This window comes from Ambystoma mexicanum, chromosome 4p, assembly GCF_040938575.1.
Source record: "Ambystoma mexicanum isolate Mex_15411 chromosome 4p, UKY_AmexF1_1, whole genome shotgun sequence".
In the NCBI taxonomy this organism is placed as follows: Eukaryota; Metazoa; Chordata; class Amphibia; order Caudata; family Ambystomatidae; genus Ambystoma; species Ambystoma mexicanum.
Window position 1 is genome coordinate 539846535 of NC_090927.1, and position 20306 is coordinate 539866840.

Genomic DNA, 20306 nt, shown 5'->3' on the forward strand with positions numbered 1-20306 from the left:
GCAGGCCCTTAGATGATTTCCAAGCCATCGCTATGGATCTTTTGGCCAGTATGCATGCCATGTCCATGAATTTTACCACATGCTTGAATTTGCTATCTCTAGGGTATGCAGCCAGCAGACATTCTTTTGGAGTCCAGTCATATTGTACAATCCCAGCTTTTCTGCAGGCCTGCTCAATTCGCGCCCAGAACCGTTGTATGTGCACGCATCCCCAGAACATGTGTATTATCTCTGCTTCCACTGCGCCGCACCAGGGGCACAATGATTGTGTGTTGCTGTTGAATTTGTGTGGTGTCATATAGGTGCGGTACAGTACATTCAGCTGGATTAGTCTGAAGCGGGAGTTCCTGGACACTTCCTGGGGGTATAACAATATTCATTCCCACTCCCTTTCTGTTATGTCTCCCACCCAAGTCCGCCTCCCAACCTTCTTTCAGCACTATACTCTTGGGGTTGGGTTTATCTATCTGTAGAACGTATAATGTGGACACGGGTTTCCAGCCATTATTCAGGCTGTGCATTAGGTTCATTTAGGGGTTTATTGCCGGTTGCCCAGGTCATTCCGCCCGCCTCCCTCGTGCCACCTTCCGAACCCTCTGGTACCACAAAAACTGCCCTTTAGGCAGCCCTTCCTTCTCGAGAAAATATCCAAACTCCCTAAAAACACCCTCCTCATACATATCGCCCCAGGTGTAGATACCCCATCTCTCCGAGTGTCTCATCACCACCAGGTCTATCCTGTCCTTGCAGACATCCGCTGCAATTGGATTCTCAAGTGAGTAGGGGCGCTCCAGCTTCAACAGTGTCAGGGCCCTATGCCACACCTGCTGTCCCAGTGTCAAAATCATGGGTGTGTCACCCAGGCAACCCAGTGGTACCCATAATATTTCCTTCAGGTGTACCAGAGCCACCAAATGCTGTAGCAGTACTGTTTCTGAGGTAGCCTAATCTGAGAGAAATCTAGCTACAAAGCTAAGCTACGCTGCCAAATAATATTTCTCCAAATCCGGCAATTGCGTCCCCCCCTCCCGGTAGGGCAGGCAAAGTGTTGCAAGTGCTAGTTTATGTGGGACCAAACCCCATAAGAATTCCCTTATCAGCACTTCTAATAAATCGGAAGAAGGAGACTTGATAGAGTAGTGGACATTATTGAAGTAATACAAGAATATTGGAAAGATTATCATTTTAGTAATAGCAACCCTGCCCATCAGAGATAACGGCAACCTAGACCAGAATGTTATGGACTTTCTTAAACCCTTCACCACAGCTGCCGTGTTACCCTCATGCATTTTCTGTGGTGTGTGCCCTATGTTCACCCCCGACATGATTCCAGCTGCCACTGGAGCCCCACTTTTGGTAATTCGTCCACACTCTTCCCTCTCAGGCCTGCCAGCAGGAATATACAGGACTTTGCTCTACTGAAGCAGATTCCAGATACCTGCGCATAGTTGTCTAGCACCTCCAGTATCAATGGCACGTTGTGGTGTGGCTCCTTCAGGTATAATAATACATCGTCCGCGTAGAGCGATACCAGATGGCCGACTCCTCCCACCCATATACCTGCCTCCAGGAACTGCTTTCGAAGATGGATTGCTGTTGGCTCTAGCCCCAGCACATACAGTATGGGTGACAGCGGGTACCCCTGCCTGGTGCCCCTTTGTATATCCCAGGCCACACCAATGGCCCGGATTTGACTCTTGCCACCAGTGCATTGTTTAGTACCTTTATCCATTTAATGAACTGTTCCCGGAACCCAAACTCACTCAATACTGTAAGCAGCCACTCCCAGTACAATGAATCAAATGCTTTTATTGCATCTAGCGAGATTATTGCATATTGTGCCTGTTAGTCAGCCGTTGGTGCTATAACGTGTTGTAGTCATCGCAGGTTCATGGCTGTGCTGTGACCCTGTATAAAACCATTTTCATCCATGTGTATCAGTTCACCAATCAACCTGGAGAGCCACTTGGCAAATATACTTGTTCATATCTTTGTCGTAATTTAACATTGCCAGTGACTGATATGAATTGCATTTGTCAGTGGCTTTTCCTGGCTTGGGGATCGGGATCACTAGGGTTTCTCTCATACTTGTTGGAAGAACCCCTTTTTGAACACCTCATGTAACACTGGGGTCAAAACCAGTGCTTATGCTTTGTAGAACTCCTGGGGGGAGTACGTCGCTCCCAGGAGTCTTGCTACTGGCCAGCGATTAAATTTCCCCACCTATTTCTTCAGCCGATATTTCTTGTTCCAACACGTCGCATTGTGTTCTACCCAACCAGGATTACTGCAAGTCTATTTATTCCTTTGTCAAAATTGAAAGATATTGGTCTTCAATTTAAAGTGCTTCTGTGCTCTTCATTTTCCTTTTCTTTGCTCTTGACCATTGAACGAGTCTGCATGCGCATAACTTCTTCTCTTGCTTCACCGTCGGTAGTTTCAGGAGGGGTCAGGGTTTCTCCTTTACATGGTTTGATATCGTGCGAATGCAGCCAAGCTCTTATTCCTTTTAACTTGGCAGCTGTGGGGGTAACATCTTCCTCCTCGTACGGTCCTTCAGAAAGTGGCATACTCCAAGTGTGTACAAATGTTCGTACCAGCACCTGGTCTCCTGGATATATTCTGGGTTGCTTCAATAAATCCTGTGATTGGATAGGTTGGTTGCCTTTATCGCTTCTCTTTGACCCCTCCCTTCAGTTCATGACCTGTTGAGACATGAAAGAAACACTTGCAGTCATTGTTGTTATGATATGGCATTTGTAACGTGTTAAGTAATCCTGCATCTCGTCACCTAATGTGTTCACTACACTATGGGCATCAGTTTTTAATCTTGTTGGAGGAGCAAAGGGGGTTCTTATGCAGCACTCAGTCACCAACTCATGAGGAGTCAGATGGTGATCTGAGCCAGGCTGATTTTTAGAGCGTACAAGGCAAGGAGTAGGCAATGTAGCCACCCCGTCTTTAAAGTCATTTTTATTTTTGCAATCCTCTTTTAATAGTCAATTTAATCTCTCACAGATGCCATACGCCTGTGGATGGTAAGCGGAGGAAAACATATACTTAATACCTAATAGGAAACTATTTGTTCACACATTCATTTACAAAATGTGTTCCATTGTCAGATCGCAAGATCTCACACACACCCCATCTTAGGAACACCTCACACACAAGGAACTTGGCGGTGCCAATAAACTTTGCCACATGCTCCACCATAGTTGGCGCAAACCATGCTTCTGCAATTGTAGCAGCAAAACTCTCTCGCGTTGTATGCATGGGATAGTGAAGCTGCTCCAGCACTCCCCTCAATAATGCTAGAGGCATAACTGGTTTCCAGTGCTATCCTCCCTCCAAATTGCCTCTTTGAGGGCCAAAGAACACCCCTGTTTCCTCCATAAATCCTGGTTTTCTTGTGTTGCTTGTCCTTGTATCTCAATTATCTGGACAATAGACATCATGTCGGAGCCTTCCTTTACCAACATCCATCGTCCTGTCATCTGTTTAATACCTTCTATTTCAAATTTAGAAACGGTTGGGAAATAGGCTGCTTTTTTTGCTTCTAAATCTGAGGCTTTGTTTCCACTAGAAATTACGTCTGCCCTTTTAGTATACACTGCACATTTTACGAATGAAAGCATCAATGCGAGTCGTAATGTTTCAATAAGCTTATCCAATAGGGCCCCATGTTGCACTCGAGTGCCATCTGCACGGAGAAAGCACCTCCTTTTCGCGCGTGACAAACCTGCATGTACAGTTGACATCACATAGACGGAGTCAGAGTAAACAGTCACTTCCTCATCCTCAAATCACTGAAGTATGGTGATAAGCGCCACTAATCCTGCAATCTGTGCTGAGTAATGCGAAAGCAATCTCGTGCTTGTCACTACTCAAATCCACCCTCTCCGTTTAGTTTCACTACCACTGATCCAGTATGCCTTTCGCCATTGGTTTAGTCAAATTTTGAAAAACCCTCAATAAAGAGAACTCCCACTCTCACCCCCTCCCCCATTCCCTCCCAGAGCATTTTTTCTAGCTTGGGGAATATCATTATAGCTTTCACTATACTTTGTGCATTCATGTTCATAAAGATCCTCCCCTGCTGGTTCTACTATGAATGTTGTTGGATTCACTGTCTTGCATCTAACAATTTTGATCGCAGGATTTGAAATAATTACCTTGTAACCTGATGCTCTATACTTTTGGGTTTCTCTAAAATCGCAAATAATGCATGCTCTACAAATAGTGTTACTTAACACTGCATTGTTATACATTTCAATCTTGTTTTGCTCTAATTTCTCCTCCCTGTTTTTGTAATCAAATTTTTACTACTTCCTGTTCATAGTTTTAATAATCTTTTAAATGCTTTTTGCTCTTATGGATTGTATCTTTTGTATCTTATGGTTCTAAATGCTTATGTAAGGCAAAAGGATTTTCTTATTGTTGAACCAAATGCCTTTATAGAAATAAAACAATAACATTTTCAATCGTGAATGCAGCAGCAGCTAAAGATTGCTCACATGGGTAATGCCCTTTCATAACTGGTTCCAAAATCCCACTATAGTAGGCCAATCCTAATACTGATTTGTGTAAGAACTGATGTCATAACCTCCACATTTGAATGAGAAAATAAGTGCAATTCTTCATGATAATCTGGAATTCCTAACACAGGGACTGTACTGATGGTCTTTTTTAATTCTTCAAATCCTTCAGACATCTCATCTGTCCAGGTTATTTTACTCTGGTCTGCCTGTGCTTCTTTAAGTCCTTTTTAAAAGTGGTTGAATATATGTACTGTAATCAAAAACCCATGCTGTACAATTGTTATATAAGCCTAGAAATTCTTGCATTTCTCTCACTGTTTTAGGTTCTGAAGTCTTTGCTTCTGCTCTCTCAGGTGTCCTATATACCAGAACCTCCTTTCTGACAGTATTGTAACTTTCATTTTTCCACCAGGGGGCGCAGAAGCTCGGCTGCCTGTGCCGGCGTCTCCTCTAATCAGGCTGAATCTTTCTTAAAATAAAACAATTTCAACAGCAATTCTGCTACCTACATTTATCCGTTCCTACTACCCTACTCCTGCGGTCCCTCCGGCTGTGACTTAGGCCAAAATCAGACCCGCTTTCAACTGCTACTACATTGCCTTTTGGAGAGGCCTCCTCCTGCTCTGCCATCTGCCCAGCTCTTGCGGTGACTCTTCCCGCGCTACGATTGACCGAGACAGCGCTGTGCACTGTTTTCCTCCGGGTGTCACCTAGCGCCTGCAGCAGTCCTGGAGCTGCGACATCATCCATCCTGAGTCTCGGCTGGCTCACTGCTGCCTGAATCCCTCCTTGTCATCCCCGGGCCATCTCCATCCCGAATCTCGGGGTCCCGACTGGGTTGTGGCTGTCTGCCACCATCTTGATTTCCCCTACACGCTACGATCGACCTGGACAAGGCGGTGTACTGCTTACCTCCGGGTGTCACCCAGCGCCTACAGCAGTCCTGGAGCTGCAGTATCAACCATCGTGAATCTCTGCTGGCTCGCTGCTGCCTGGATCCCTCCTTGACATCTCCGGGCCATCTCCATCCCAGATCTTGGGGTCCCGACTGGGTTGTGGCTGTCCACCACCATCTTGATTCCCCCACGTCTCCGACGACCCTACTCATTCAAGTGCAGACTCTGCTGCTTGCACCCGCCGGTGTCTGCCTGACTCCTCTGGCGCTCAGTGGGCCTGTGGCGAGTACGACCTAACGCTCGAACTCTAACTTGGTCCCTGCCTTGCCACAGGTTTGCGTCTATTTGAGGGTCCACCTTCAGCTGACATCAACCGCCAGCAGCAGTCTCACTCCTCAGGCGCTCCGTGAACCTGCAGTGAGTTCTTACTTGCAACCGTATTCTACCCTGTTACCTGCCTTGCCACAGGGCTGCTTATTCTGGAGAGTCCACCATTTTAGCTTTAACCGTCGGCCAACACCAGCCACCCTCAGCGACATCACCCGCCAGCGGCAACCTGACTCCTCCGGCGCTCTGTGGTCTGGCAGTGAGTTATTACTGATGCCCGTATTCTACCCTGGTACCTGCCTTACCACAGGGCTGCGTATGCTGGAGAGTCCACCGACTTCAGCCGACATCTGCCCAGCTCCTCCGACCAGCAGTGAGCTCTCCCTAACGCCTGAGCTCGACCCTGGTGCCTACCTTACCACTGAGTTGCGTCCACCAGGGGAGCCACCATCTCGACTCGACCCCACTGCCTCCGGCCCCCACTCAATCTTGTGTGACTTCAGCCACATATCTGTCTCCATGTACCAGAGTATACCCTTGGTGCACTTCTGGCGGTCCTCATCCATCGGAGACAAGCGTGACTGTTCTGGGTCTCTGTGGGGTGGATTGCCTGGACTCCCTCCGCTCTATCCCTGGCCCGTCCTCTCGACCCACACTAGCTCTCTGGACTCTGGCAGAGCCACGACTGCTCAGAGTACCTCATAGCAGCCCTTGACCCACTGTCACCGGACCACCATGCCTAAGTTGAACACTACAGCGCGGTACTGCCTTCACCAGCCCAGACCCCCCCCTGGCTGACCGCTCACAATCCCAGCCCAACCCCACCGCCTCTGCTGCCTTGAGACTTGCCTGTGTCTGCTCATAACCCCTGTCTCAGCCCTGTCAACTGCCTGCAACTCTCCCCACTCTAGTCCGGGCCTCCCACAGATCTCTGCGGATTCCCCTCTGGCACCCACCACCTCTGCTGCCTGAATTACTGCCAGTGTACCTGCACAAGATCCCAACTGCAGCCCCTCTCCACAGTCTGCAACCCTCCCCGCTCTAGCACCGGTCCTTCCTCAGAACATTGCAGATTCAGCCCGCTACCTGCGGTCCTCCCACAGAACACTGCCGACTCAGCCCACACTTCTTCACTGTCCTTGTTCCTCACCTTGTGTCCACACCCCACCCTTAGACCCACTGCCGGCGGCGCTCCCGAATCAATTGTGAATGTAACCACGTTAGATCCCTGCTCTGCGACATTAACTATATTGTCTCAATTCCTCCACTGACACCTTCCTTCCCTTCTGTTACAAACTGCCCCTGCCTCCCATGATCCTATGATCCTCCCCTCTCAGTAGAGAGAGCAACTGTCCAAGATTGCCGTACCTGCCCATTTTCCTTAATTACCCACGTCCTTCCTCTGCGACCTCTACACTGCCCCTGATACCTCTGCCCAGTCCTCTGATTACTGTCCCATCTCGATACTACTTCACTGGTCTCTGTACTCTCCATCACAAGTCTCCACAACCACGGCCCCTCCTAACTCGTCCTATTTCTTAGGCCCTGTTATGCAATCTGCCAAATCTCCTTTTCGCTGCCCTTTCTCCCCTCCCCCCTTTCACCACTCCCACCTTTTCCTTTCCCTCCTTCTCTCCTTTTCCCTCCTAATGCCCAGTCCTCCCCCTTATTCCCCCCACTACTCCTCCTGCCGCATTCATTCCCTCTCTCACCACCCTAATCTTCTTTACCCCCCTACTGCCCACCACTCCAGTCAAATGAACATGGCACTCTGGAAAGCCAGATCCATCTGCAACAAAACCGCAGCAGTTCTTGACCTATTCTTTCACTTCAACCTCCACTTTCTATGCTTAACTGAAACCTGGACCCCCCATAACACTTCTGTCCCAGCCTCCTTACCCACCTCCTCCTCCTCCTCCTTTTCTCCTACCCCTCGCACTACTGGCCGTGGTGGAGGAGTTGGCATTCTCTTCCACCCCAAGTTCACCTCCTTCCCCTCCTCTCCATCTCTCCCTTCTTTCCCTTCCTTTGAATTCCTTTACAAATCTTTCTCCTCTCCCTACCCTATCTCTCTCCTGATTATCTATCTGATTATCTATCGACCCCCCTGGCCCTCTTTCTTCCTTCTACAAAGACCTGGATCACCTCCTCTCGCTCATCTCTCCCTCCCCCTCTCCTCTATCAGTGCTTGGCGATTTTAATCTTCATCCCCCCCCCCTCAATCCTCTCCCCTCTTCTCTATCCTTGATTACTACCTCCTTTCCCCTCTCCCCTCCTCTCCCCTCCTCTCCTACACACTCCTCTGGCTCCACCCTTGACCACATCTTGAACTCTTCCTACTCCCCTTCCCCTGTCTCTACCCTCCCTGTCTATCTCTATGATCATGCATTACTCTCTCTTTCCCTTTCTCCTCTCCCGCACTCCTCCTCTCCCAACCCCTCTCCTCCAATCTACTCACGACTTCCGCAACTTTGACCCCCCCGTCTTTACTGACACTTGCTCTTCTCTTCTCCCATCTCTCCATGACTTCTGATCATTATCGGCGAATGATGCTCTTTCCTCCCTTTCCTCTGCTATTTCATCCTCCCTTGATCAACTCTATCCCCTTACTTTCTTCCGCCCAACCCAGAAACCCTCTCAACCATGGCTCACTCCTCAACTCCTCTCTATGAGGCGCCTACTCAGACGTCTCAAGAGACTATGGCTCAAAACTCCCTCACTTTCTAACAAAACCTCTTACTTCTCTTACCACACCATCTATGACTCTTGTCTGACCTCAGCTAAATCCTCTTACTACTCTAATCTACTCCAATCTCAAGCGACTCACCCCTGCTGTATCTTCCAAACTCTCTCTCGACTCCTCTCTCCCCCTACTCCTGATCCCTCCTCCAATTCCTCTCTCTCTCCTTCTGACTTCGCTAACTTCTTCTCTTCTAAGATTGTTACCCTTTGGCAAAAAATACACCCCCCCTCTGATTTCTCTCCTTCTCCTCCCCCTCCCCCTTCCTGCTTGACCATCTTCTCTCCCGTCTCCCCTTCTGAAGTTTACACCCTCTTATCCAAAGCCCACCCCACGTCTGCCCCCACTGACCCTCTCCCTTCCCTTCTCATCCCTGAGATGTACCCTCTTCTTATCCCCTACCTCACCTCCTTCTTCAACATCTGTCTCTCTTCAGCTACCTTTCCCTCTGCCTTTAAAGATGCCACGATCATCCCCCTTCTAAAGGAAACCTTCTGCTGACCCACGTCTCACCTCCAATTTCAGACCTATCTCTCTTCTCCGGTTCCTCTCCAAGCTTCTTGAACGCCTTGCCTACTCTCAACTCTCATCCTTTGTCACTAATTCCTCTCTCTTACCACCCTTCCAATCAGGCTTTCGTCCTAAACACTCCACTGAAACTGCTCTCACCTCTATTCTTAACTCCCTTCTTACTGCTTGCCATGCCAAACAATCCTCTATCCTTATTCTCCTTGATCTCTCTGCAGCCTTTGATACTGTCAATCACCCCCTTCTCCTTCATACTCTCTCCTCCTTTGGCTTCAAAGGCTCCGTACTCAACTGGTTATCCTCTTACCTCTCTTCCCACTCCTTTACAGTCTCCTGGGTGGCCGGTCCTCTCCTAACTATCTTCTTGAATATGGCGTACCCCAAGGCTCTGTACTAGGCCCTTTCCTCTTCTCTCTCTACACCTCCCTTATTGCTCCTGTTCTCTCCTCGTTTGGCAACTCCCACCACTTCTACGCCGATGACACTCAACTCTTCCTCTCTTTCTCCTCCTCCTCAACTGACCTCCACCTGCAACTCTCTTCCTGCCTTACTGCCATTAAGAACTGGATGTCTCCCTGCTTTCTCTCTCTCAATACAGACAAGACAGAAGTCCTATTCTTTCCCTCTAACTCTCTTCCTTCCCCCTTCCTCTCCTCCCCCTTTCATTCCCTTTCCTCCCTCCAATCTTCCTATCTCTCTTCAAGCTCGTAACTTAGGCGTTCTCTTTGACTCCTCTCTTTCCCTTTTCCCAACACATCTCCCTCATTTTTGGCACCTGTCGCTTCCACCTCTTCAACATTCGCAAAATCCGTCCCTCTCTCACTTTCCACGCCACTAAACTCTTAATCTCCTCCCTCATCTTCTCCCACCTCTTCTACTGCTCGTCCTTACTCTTCGGACTTCCTACTTCTCACCTTGCCCCTCTTAAATCCATCTACCACTCTGCTGTTCGCACCCTCTGTCTCCTCACCTCCCGTGACTCCATCTCTACCTCTCTCTCCTACCTTGGCTGGCTTCCTTTTCACTCCCAACTTAAATTTCAATTTCTCTGCCTTGTCTTCAAATCCCTCCATGGTCTTGCATCCCCTTATCTCTCCTCCCTTCTCTCCTTCTACTCCCCCTCCCGTTCCCTTCGGTCCGCTGACCATTTCCTTCTCACTTCTCCCCCACTCCCCTGTGCCTCATCCCGTTTTCGCTCGTTCCAACTCTTAGCACCTCTACATTGGATCTCCCTTCCTCTTGATATCCGTTCTTCCCCCACCTTCACTTCATTCTGCACTTCCCTTAAATCTCTCCTTCTCCATTCTCCTCCTTGAAATCCCTTCCCCCTTCTACTTCCCCCTTTCCTCACTCTTTTCCCCAACTTTCTCCCCTCCCTTCTCCTGCCTTCCCTCCTCCACCCTCTCCTTTCCTCCTCCTAACCTCCTCTTCCACTCCCCCCATCCTGTCCCTCTCCCTGTCCTCCCTATCCCCATCAGTTAATTGCTCTTCTCACTGTTTTATTGTTTGATCGATTCATATTGTAACTGCTTCAACTGTTATATCGTTCATGTTTTATGTATTGTTGTTCCATGTACAGCGCTTTGGCGTAAGGCGCTTTATAAATAAATAAATACAAATACCTTATACCCTTTCTCTGAGTATGGTCATAAGTTTAACTGAATCTTCTCTGCATCTTTGTTCTGTCTCATTGCACACCACAATGTCATCCACGTATTGAAGGATTGCACTTTCAAGCTGAACATTACCCAACTCCATCTGTAGGACTCTGTTAAAGATTGAAGAGGACTCACAGTACCCCTGGGGCAAACTAATATGTTTCAGGTGAATATTTCTATACGAAAAGGAAGTCAAATCTTGGGAGCCTTCATGAAGGGGAATTGAAAAGAACACATTTTTTAAATAAATAACTGTGAAATATCTGGCCTTAGATGGGATGTTGCACAATATTGTTGTGGGATTTGGTACTAAAGGAAACCCAGTTTTGACTATATGGTTTAAGGGGTGAAGGTCCTGTATAAATCTCCACGATTTTTCTCACTGGATGTACAGCCGTGTAACAAGGAGAATCGGATGGTGCCAATATTCCTTAATTCATTAAAGCAGAAACGAGCTCCTGGTTTAATAGTGATTTTAACTGCTCCTACACCTTTTAATTGGACCCATATCATAGGGACTTGTGGTCCATAAAATATTTGGCACTTTCTCTAAATCTTCTTAGAAAAATTACTGTTTCCTTTTTACCAGCACCATTCTTTTAGGTATTTCTCTATTCTCTACTTTAATTCAATAAGTGAGACTTATGAAAAATATGAATTAATAGTCTAAGTACTCATCGCTAAACAGTTCCTCATCTGTCAACCTGTATCCTTCACTGAGGGCTATCGCTGTTCTTCTTCTTCCCTCATCATCTCTCCCATGGAGAACCACCCTTTCCTCTCTAATCACTGCAGCTTCTAACAGTAAAGGAATAATCTGCCCTTCATCATCGATGGGGATTTCTGGTCTAAACAAAAACTCATCAGGTATTCTTAATAGTTTACCTATCAACCTGGGTAACCATGATAATAGAACAGTCACTCCCTCCAAAAATACTTCTGAATCTAAGGGAACTCCTCGTAATGCCTTCTAACCTGTAAAGGCTAAGCTCTTTCGCATTCAGATAATCACTGGAGTGGAGCACACTATTCCTTCATCAGTAAAAGATATTGGCATGTTAAGTTTCGTCAAGTCCCACCCTAGTATGTTAATTGTCATCTGCCTAGAATATAGGCATGCCATAGACACATCATGTTCTCCTATCAAGATTGGTAATTCATCTGTGAAAGGAACTAAGCTCATTGCCCCAGTAAATCCCTGTGCATTCATGGCAATACCTGACATTGGGTATTTTCCCTCACAGGCACAGGAACCAGTTGCTGGAATATCTACAAAAAATTAATATCTTTCCTCATATTGTTACCTTGCCCTTTGGTTAATGTTGGGTCTTGTGACACAAGATAGTACTGAACACATCAGATCGCTCTGTGGGCTGTCCTATTGTGGATCTAAATTCATCCCTGTAGCTGTGAAAGGATTTCCTCCTACCAAAGTCGCACTCCCTAATTTGGGTGCAGATGCGCGCTGGGCTCTTGTATTCATTTTCCATTGCGGTATAATGGCCCGTTGTGTTTGCACTGGCTGTGTTTGTACCTGTTGTGTTTGCATAGGCACTTGGTGCGGTTGCCCTTGTGGTGATTGTATTTGCAATGGCACTTGCTGTATCTGCTGTGATTGTGGCACACACATCTGAGTCTGTGTGTGATTTTGGGCATAATACTCCTGCGGTTCTGTATTGTATTGCGGAACATAGCCCATCCCCCCTCTAGCAGTTTGCCAGTTTAGCTACATGCCTCATCTTCTAAATGTTCTGGCCATATGTCCTATTCTCCCGCAATTGCAGCATTGTTGCAGCTGTCCACCATTTAATCCTCCTCCCTGAGGGTTCTGAAATCCTCCCCATCCTCTATGTCCATTCACTCTTCCATTTGGCCAAGGATTGTACCCAGTCTGATCTGTGGAATACACTGCATTGTGTTGCTGCACTGGTCGCATCTCTTGTGTCGCCACTCCCTGTGTCATGTTTTGTGCAGTCACACATGCATATCCTGCTCGTTTACAAATGTTGCCAGCACTCTCCCCTAGGATGGCTGCTAGTAGGCCTTTTATGACACCTGTGGCTAGCGGCATTCTTGATGTCATTCTTTCTAGCTCATAAATCCATTTTCCCGCACTGTCACACTTACATTTAAAATTATCTTTATCCATTTGTGGCCATGAAATATATTGTGGTCGTCCTCCCCCTTTGTCTAATAATGGCAATTGTGAAAATCCCAGTCCGTAATCATAACTGCCTTCACTTCTTGTTTTCCAGGTGGGGCTAGTCTCGCCTGTTTATCTCCATCCTGGTAATGTCCTTAATATGCTTACATAAGGCAGGGATACACCCCCTGCACTTCATGATGGTGCTTGTGGGCGCTCAGTATATGGTGTTGATTCTGGTGTTCTTTCTTTGGGTTCCTCTAGATCTGACCATTTTACCCCTTTCTCTATACTTGATTCTTTTGAAAATCTGTATGCGTTCTCCCTTTGCGCTCTCGTTTTGTTCCCTTTCTTCATCTGACGTCATTATATCCCAGTTTGTATGACTATTATCTTTCTCCACATCATGAAGATCCATTCTGCTTAAAGACAGCATTTTGTGTTTGTCTGCTATGACGTCATCTGACCTACCTCCCGTTCCCCTCTAAAGAGATTCTTCCTTATTCTCTGTTTTTTACCGTTCTTTATCCCTCATTTGCGTATATAAATCCCCAATTATTTTCCCTACGTTTTCTATGTCTTGTCCTTCCGCCTACGTTGGTATGCTTGGTATCCCTTACTTCTCCCTGCGGGGCTGTTGTGACCTGCTCTCTTCCCTAGGTAGTTCTTGTGCTTCATTCAGCACTATGCTTCTGTGACAAAGATAATCTATCTCATCATCTTTTAGTCCTCTACTTCAGTTCATTTTATCTTCCCTTTACTCCTCTCCCTTAATTCATCTTCCCCTCACCTTCTTTGTAACCTACGTACTGTCATTCTTTGTTCTTCTACCTCTGTTTCTTCTCTTCTAGTCTCTCCTTTTCTTTCTCTGCCTCATTTATTCTCTCATCTTTGTCCTTTATTGCTTCTATTTCTTTGCCGCTTCCTCTATCTCCATCTGTCTATCTTGTCTGTCCTTTTTCTCCTCACGCTGTTTACTTTCATTGTGTATCTATGTATGTGCGTTCCCTGCTTTTGCTCTCTTCTGCATTGTCCTCACTGTTATAAGCGGGGGGCTTGTATGTCGGATTAACATACCTGGCTGCTGCTTTCAATTCCTTTAAGGGATAAAAATCCCTTTTTCTTTGTATCCACGCTCTTATTTTCAGGAGGCGAAAGTGGAGCCCAAGGTGTTGTATCCTCCCCTTTATGCTGACTAAGCATCCACTCCTTCTCAGCAGGATATTCGTTCTCACTATGGTACATTTTTCATAACTCTAAAAGAGCCAACCTTTTCTGTAACTTCTTTCCATTATATGTAGCATATTAGTATGTCGTCATATGTCTAATCACTGATTTTGACAACAAACTTTCTTGACGCCACGGCATGAGTGTCTTATTAGTCGTACCTCAAACCCACTCCGAATGATACTTTCTTTTCTTGGCTGTTTATTTTGGCAATGTCCTACATAAGTGTAGATGAGGAGTGCCCCCCATGATGACAAGTTGATCTTGACTGTCTATACTTACCCGACCTTTTATTAATTTCTTTATTTTATCAAATATACCACACTGATCAATTTGAGCAGGCACCATCAATCGCTGCTTATTATCCGAAAATCAAAATATTTTAACTACTTAAAATCTATGCAACAATGTTATTTTTGCTCGTTCGATTACACTTTTAGTGTTGTATTTTGTTGTTTTATCATTGACATATTAAGAATCTCTTCTTTATTTGTTTCCTTTGATTTTTATCCTCCTGACTGATGTCAATCATTTAATTAAAAACCTTAATTTGTACTATTGTTTTATATCTACTAATCTAAAAAACAGAAAAGTTTTATACTGACATATTAGAACACCATACACATGCACTTTAATAAATGTTCCTGCGTGCGCCTTCCTTTTCTACCTTTAGTAAATTTATCTTCTCTAATTTCTTAGTCCATCTTGGAGTTTGATACGCACTCTTCTTGTTGGCCTTGCCTCAGGAATTCTTAACACCCCTATTTGGAGTCTTTTTAGTGCTTATCCTTCCACCCCCATGGAACCGCAAATCAGAGTATATACTTCCCTTCTTTATAATCCCTAAAAAATCCCATTACTTTTACACCTTTTTATTTACAACACATTCCCTCCCCCTATTTTTTCCATCTTCAATGTTCTACTTACATCCATGGATCAGCTCGATTCCCTCGGCATCAACTCTTCCTCAACTGACCAGTTTGCTTTCAGTCGGCGGGGCACCTGCAGGAATCGGACAGGAATTTCGTCAAAGAGTAACATATGAACCGTATCTTTTTACACATGTTTTGTTACATGACTTTCTCCACAGGAAGCTCTGCAGCCTTCTGGCTAATCACAGAAGCAGCCAAAAGTCAGAAGGTCTGGATCTGGGCCTGAGTTGATTAGACCTGAACCATCCGCACCGCTACCAAAATGTGCTCTAGCACCTTGAAGCATCTCTTGTGCTAGATGGAATTACCAATAAAGATCTCAGACCAAATAACCAGACAGACTCTGAAAATATGACAAAATACTACTTTATTCTCAGTTCAATAAAGTAAGGCAAACTGGCGAACAACAGACGGATGCTCACACACTCACACACAAACTTGATTATAGAGAGGTAAAATACCCTGATATACGTCATCTATGATGTCACCCTATGTGGCAAACTACAAAACCTATTGAAGGGAAGGATTGGTTAAGGGAACATATGCACTTATGGTATACATAGGGGTTAGTACATCATTGGCTGCCCCTTATCTGTAGGACACACCTCGATCTACCTCTAAATATGTATAATATTGATTATAACAGAGAACATGGCAGCAGATTGGTCTGTGGAACATTGTAGAGCACGTTGTTCCATAGACCCTCTGATTGCTTGGCATGCTCACCCAACCTTGGACTTTCGGCTCACTAGCAGCACGTAAGCAAAATGAAACCCAGGAGCTCTAAGCACGCCAGATTACTCTCCACTTTCTCAATTAGTCCATCATCTCTTACCATTCCAACCATAAGCCAAAATTTCCCATCTGTAGTTGACCTTGTAGTTGCTCTCTGTTCTGTACATTCGAGGGTGTGTAAGCACATCACTATTTTAATCCAAAGCTTAATGAATAGCCCTTGTTTTCAACTTCTGAATCACGTTTGAAGAGACCGCAAATTTGTCAATTTCGACATCTTATTTACTGCTATTTGATTTAATTATACTGGGTGTTCTTGCTCCTCTTGGTCTCAAGAGACTTGCTCACTCCATCTTGTATAAACCATATTCACTGTTAATTGTCCAATACTTGGCTCTTGCAAATGTTTTCCTCTTCTTTAATCAAAGAGAAATATGTCTTACGTGCATAGCTTATGCGTCAACCTCCCTTTGTGCCTTGCGATTATTCCTTAAAATAGCACCCTTGATCCCAGGCCAACATAGACTCCTCTTTATTCTGCACATTAAGCTATTTCTCCAACTTCTCCTAACTCTGCATCCCTGGTCTGTCTCTGAGGTAGCTGGATTGAGTCTTAACATGAGCCGTCGCCCATCTTCCTATCATGGCTGTCCTAGACACTTTCTATTTTCCTTTATAGCAAGCTTCTATACTTCTCATCTACCTTGCGTTACTGCATATTTACACTTATTGGTCAGTAAGTTACTTTATCTTCTTTGTGTATGATTACTCTATCATTTCCTACATGTTCCTTGTGTCACTGCAGTTACATTGTCACTCAAGTATTTTCATATTGTTTCTGTATGTCCTCGTGTTTTTACTTTTACTTTACTTTTATTAATTTATGTAAGTGCTGCCAAAATGGCTCAGAGCCATATGGGCACCCAGGACTAGAGTGCCTACAGAGATGGTTGTGGACAATACATACAGAAAGAGGCCTGAAGATAACTATCAACTACTGGAGGCCGCTTATCTAAACAGGGAAGTTTTCATTTTTTTCTTAAAACTCTCCAGCGACTCACATCTTCTAAGATAAACCGGTCAAATTAGCTCTTGACAGCTCAATAGATCTGAGGGTCCTGGTTTCTCTCATCTTGTTAAGTCTATCTGCCACATATTCTGGATATTGTCCTGCCAAGCATTTGTATGTGAAAGTTAATAGGCGAAACTCCATCCTAACCTCTATAAGTAGCCAATGGAGACTTCTCCTGGCATCGGAGACATGTTCAAATTGGTTTAGTCTCATAAAGGCTCTGACTGTACTGTTTTGTACCACCTGCAGTCTAGCCACCTCTCCCTTCGTAATCCCCACCAGTAGGCTGCCACAGTGGTTGATCTTGGAGCCAATAATTTCTCTGGCCACTGTCCCACAACTTCATGACCTCACTCTACCTTTGTCAGCTTTCACTCAGCACTATATGATGTCCAATGGTGCGTGCTGACATCCTTCCGCTCTTTCAATACGAGGGTACAATCGGTATGGTTGCCTGAGTGCATATCGTCTCTCATACACTCGATGTGGTATAGGGACAACACATGGGGTCCCACATACAGCTCCTCTGCTGTTCCAGTTTGATGGCAGTGAGGAGGCGGCAGCTCGGAAAAATGCGTCCACCTGCTCCTCTACATTGTTGTGAATCCAATGGAGTCATCACTGATCTGCCAAAGGTAACCTCCTCCCATGTGGCATGGGTACGGCAATCGCTACCCGATCCTGGCCCTGGGGGTGGTTAAATGAGGGAGGATCACTTCATTGGATGAAACATGGTATCCCACATTTGCAGATGAAGATGACCCCTTCATACCAAATACCCTCATGGTCTTTTGTCATACATCTACACCCCCTTTTAGGGAAAATGGAGAAACCCTTTCCCAAGACTCTATAGACCAAACTTCCCTCCCTGGTCTAAAATGTGGAAGCTCCAAGAACACCTTTTTCAGTTCTAAGTATTCACCATGTGGAACTGATTTACCATTCAGAACTGTTAGTGATTTTCCAAGTAACCTACATCACCCGAACACAATGGATTCCTTTTGCCACACTCACCCAAATACTGGGACGAAAGAGGGAAATATGAATGCAGAATGAAAGGAGCCACAAGTTCAATGAACATTCTAGTTATTTTCGATGTCCACCAGTAAGTGGGAGATTTAAATATGGGAGGCAATGTCATAGAGGCGGCTGCTGTTTGGAAGAAGACATCTCCTCCATCTGCGTGGATTGTGAAGCTTGTAACTCAGAATCGGTGTGGCAGAGTGGAGCAGCTAACCAGCAAGGGAGAAGAGAGAGGCTACAAGGACAGGTTATGTCGCAGACATGTCAGGAGCCAGTGGAAGATCCCTTGGTGTACAGCAACCGCAGTAAGCAGCGCTTTACCTACTGGGACCTTCATCGAGACAGGCGTGCTGAGGCGATACACCGAAGCGAGAGCATTCCAGAGAGGAAGCCAGTGGTACACATTTATAGGTTGAGCTCGAATGGGACCAAGAACACCAACAAGAGCTGGTGAGTAAACCCAAGCACAGTAGGGACCCAGGGGTGTTTTTCAACCATGCCAAATGCTAACTATAATATATATAATAAGTCACAAAAGTAGAGAAAGTAAAGAGACTGAATGAGAACCAAGAAAGTATATTGTGAGTAAGACCCCTAACACAATATGATTTTATGGAATATAAATATGTGGGGAACCCAAATTGAATGATGTAGCAAGGAGATATACAATACCAAAAAGGGTATGGACAACTGTGAAATTAAAAGGAGCAGCATGTAATTCTAAGACGTGCTGGCAGGAGAGTAAACTGGACAGTTGCAAGTCTACAATAAATCAGGAATATCAATATAGAACTGTGTTTACCAGACCAAAAGGAACTTATTGAAAAGTAGTGGAACTACAAGGTTAAGCAGCTTTGTAAATAACAGTACTGTTGTGGGTCAAGAAAGACACCAAGAACTGTTAGACATAGAATCATCATTTGTATTGAGGAGAATTCCAAGGGAAGGGAGCTACCCCCTGGAGCGAAAGCTCTTTGCCCTTGGAGAATGTTTATGTTGGAGCTGTCTATTCTTCCTTTTCAAACTCTTTTGCAATCACCTAAGGTTGACGACATTTCCCTTTTCACCTTATAGTTTAGTTTATAGTGTGAGGGTCCGAATAGAACTTTTGGACAGAAGCGCGGTTTTGATTTTGACATCCTGATATAGACGCATCCTTTTTTTTTTTTTTTTTTAGGTCGGCAGCAGGGTAAGAGAGGCCTTTCCCCAACCCTTATGTTTTCAATAAAAGACCTCAAAAACATGGCTAACATGTATCCTACAATTACAATCTTAATTCCAGACTCCTCGCAATATACTACAAAGGTGTTAGTAATGGGGGAGGGTTGCTGACCTATATCTGTTGGTGCCATTGTCCCCTAAGGGCATGTCACCGCCCGAGAGCTCCCACTTACCCTGTCCCGTAGGGATTGTTAAGTATGGCGAGTTCACCTACCTAGTCCCATAGGGGGTGGCTCCCTATCTCCCTGGATTCGCATAGGGCTCAGTGTTGGCTTATTGAGAAGTGGGAAGATTTGTCCATTCTTGAGGGTCAAGATGTTTTAGTGGTCTTAAGAGGAGGTGGAAAGTCACAGTGGCCATTGAGGAGAAAAGGGAAGTGGCAAGAAAAGGTTTCAAAAGTGTCAGTGGTGACGACGTCCAGATGGGTGCATGGCCATGATGCCTTGTGAATGATGGTGAGGCATCGGCCCATCTTGTTTGGAGGGTCGAGTTGAAGATGCCTTGACTAAAGCAGCTGTTGATCATTATTAGGTAAGGGAGGAGTCCTTCAGTTGGAAGTGTCTTGAGTATAGAGGCAGGAAGGATGTTGTCCATGTACAATGGGGCCTTGGGGTATGGTAGGGTGGCAGTGAGGTCTTACATAGTGAGTGTGTTTAAAGTTCCAGATAGCAGAGGGTTTTCGTTATGGGATTTGTAGTGTGCTTTCAGTTGTGGCATTGGCGTCTATGTTCTGGCAGATCATGCTGGTCTTGTTGATGACGTAAATTTGATGTTTCTGTTTTGATGGTGTTTGGTACGGGGGGGTAGGGCAGAGGGATGATGCAATGTTTGATGGCTTTTGAAAGGGTTTTGCTATTATTGATGGCCTTGGCTATAGTGTTTTAGTAGTAGATGGCAGTAGATGGACTGGGTAGTGATGATCAATCCTCTGCCTGCAGCCCCTGGTTCCTTGAGCAGGACACAGTTGGATGTGTTGCAGGATTTTTGCCAAGTGTATTCTTGTTTTCTGATGGTTCTTTTGTTGAAGGAAGTTGAGTTCCTGAGTGTACCAGGGTGTGAAAGGTTTGGGCTTGATGGTGTGTCGATGCACTTGGGCATTGCAGTTCATGTTGCTTGTGAGGGTGGTGGTGAGTTCTTGGACCATTTAGATGCATTAATGGATCTGCCCAAGTGAGCTGGAGGTTCATTAGGTCCTTCGTGAGAGCTTCCATTGGAAAGTTATTGAATGATCTGAAGGCTTGTTTGCTGGCTTTCCGATGGGTGTCC

The 20306-nt window shown here is 45.6% G+C and overlaps 1 long non-coding RNA gene across 1 annotated transcript in view; it reads left to right on the forward strand.

Moving 5' to 3' along the window:
- The window catches only part of LOC138453342 (uncharacterized), a 2021223-nt gene that overhangs the window by 93904 nt on the left and 1907013 nt on the right, over positions 1 to 20306 (forward strand). The gene's annotated exons all lie outside the window — the stretch shown is intronic.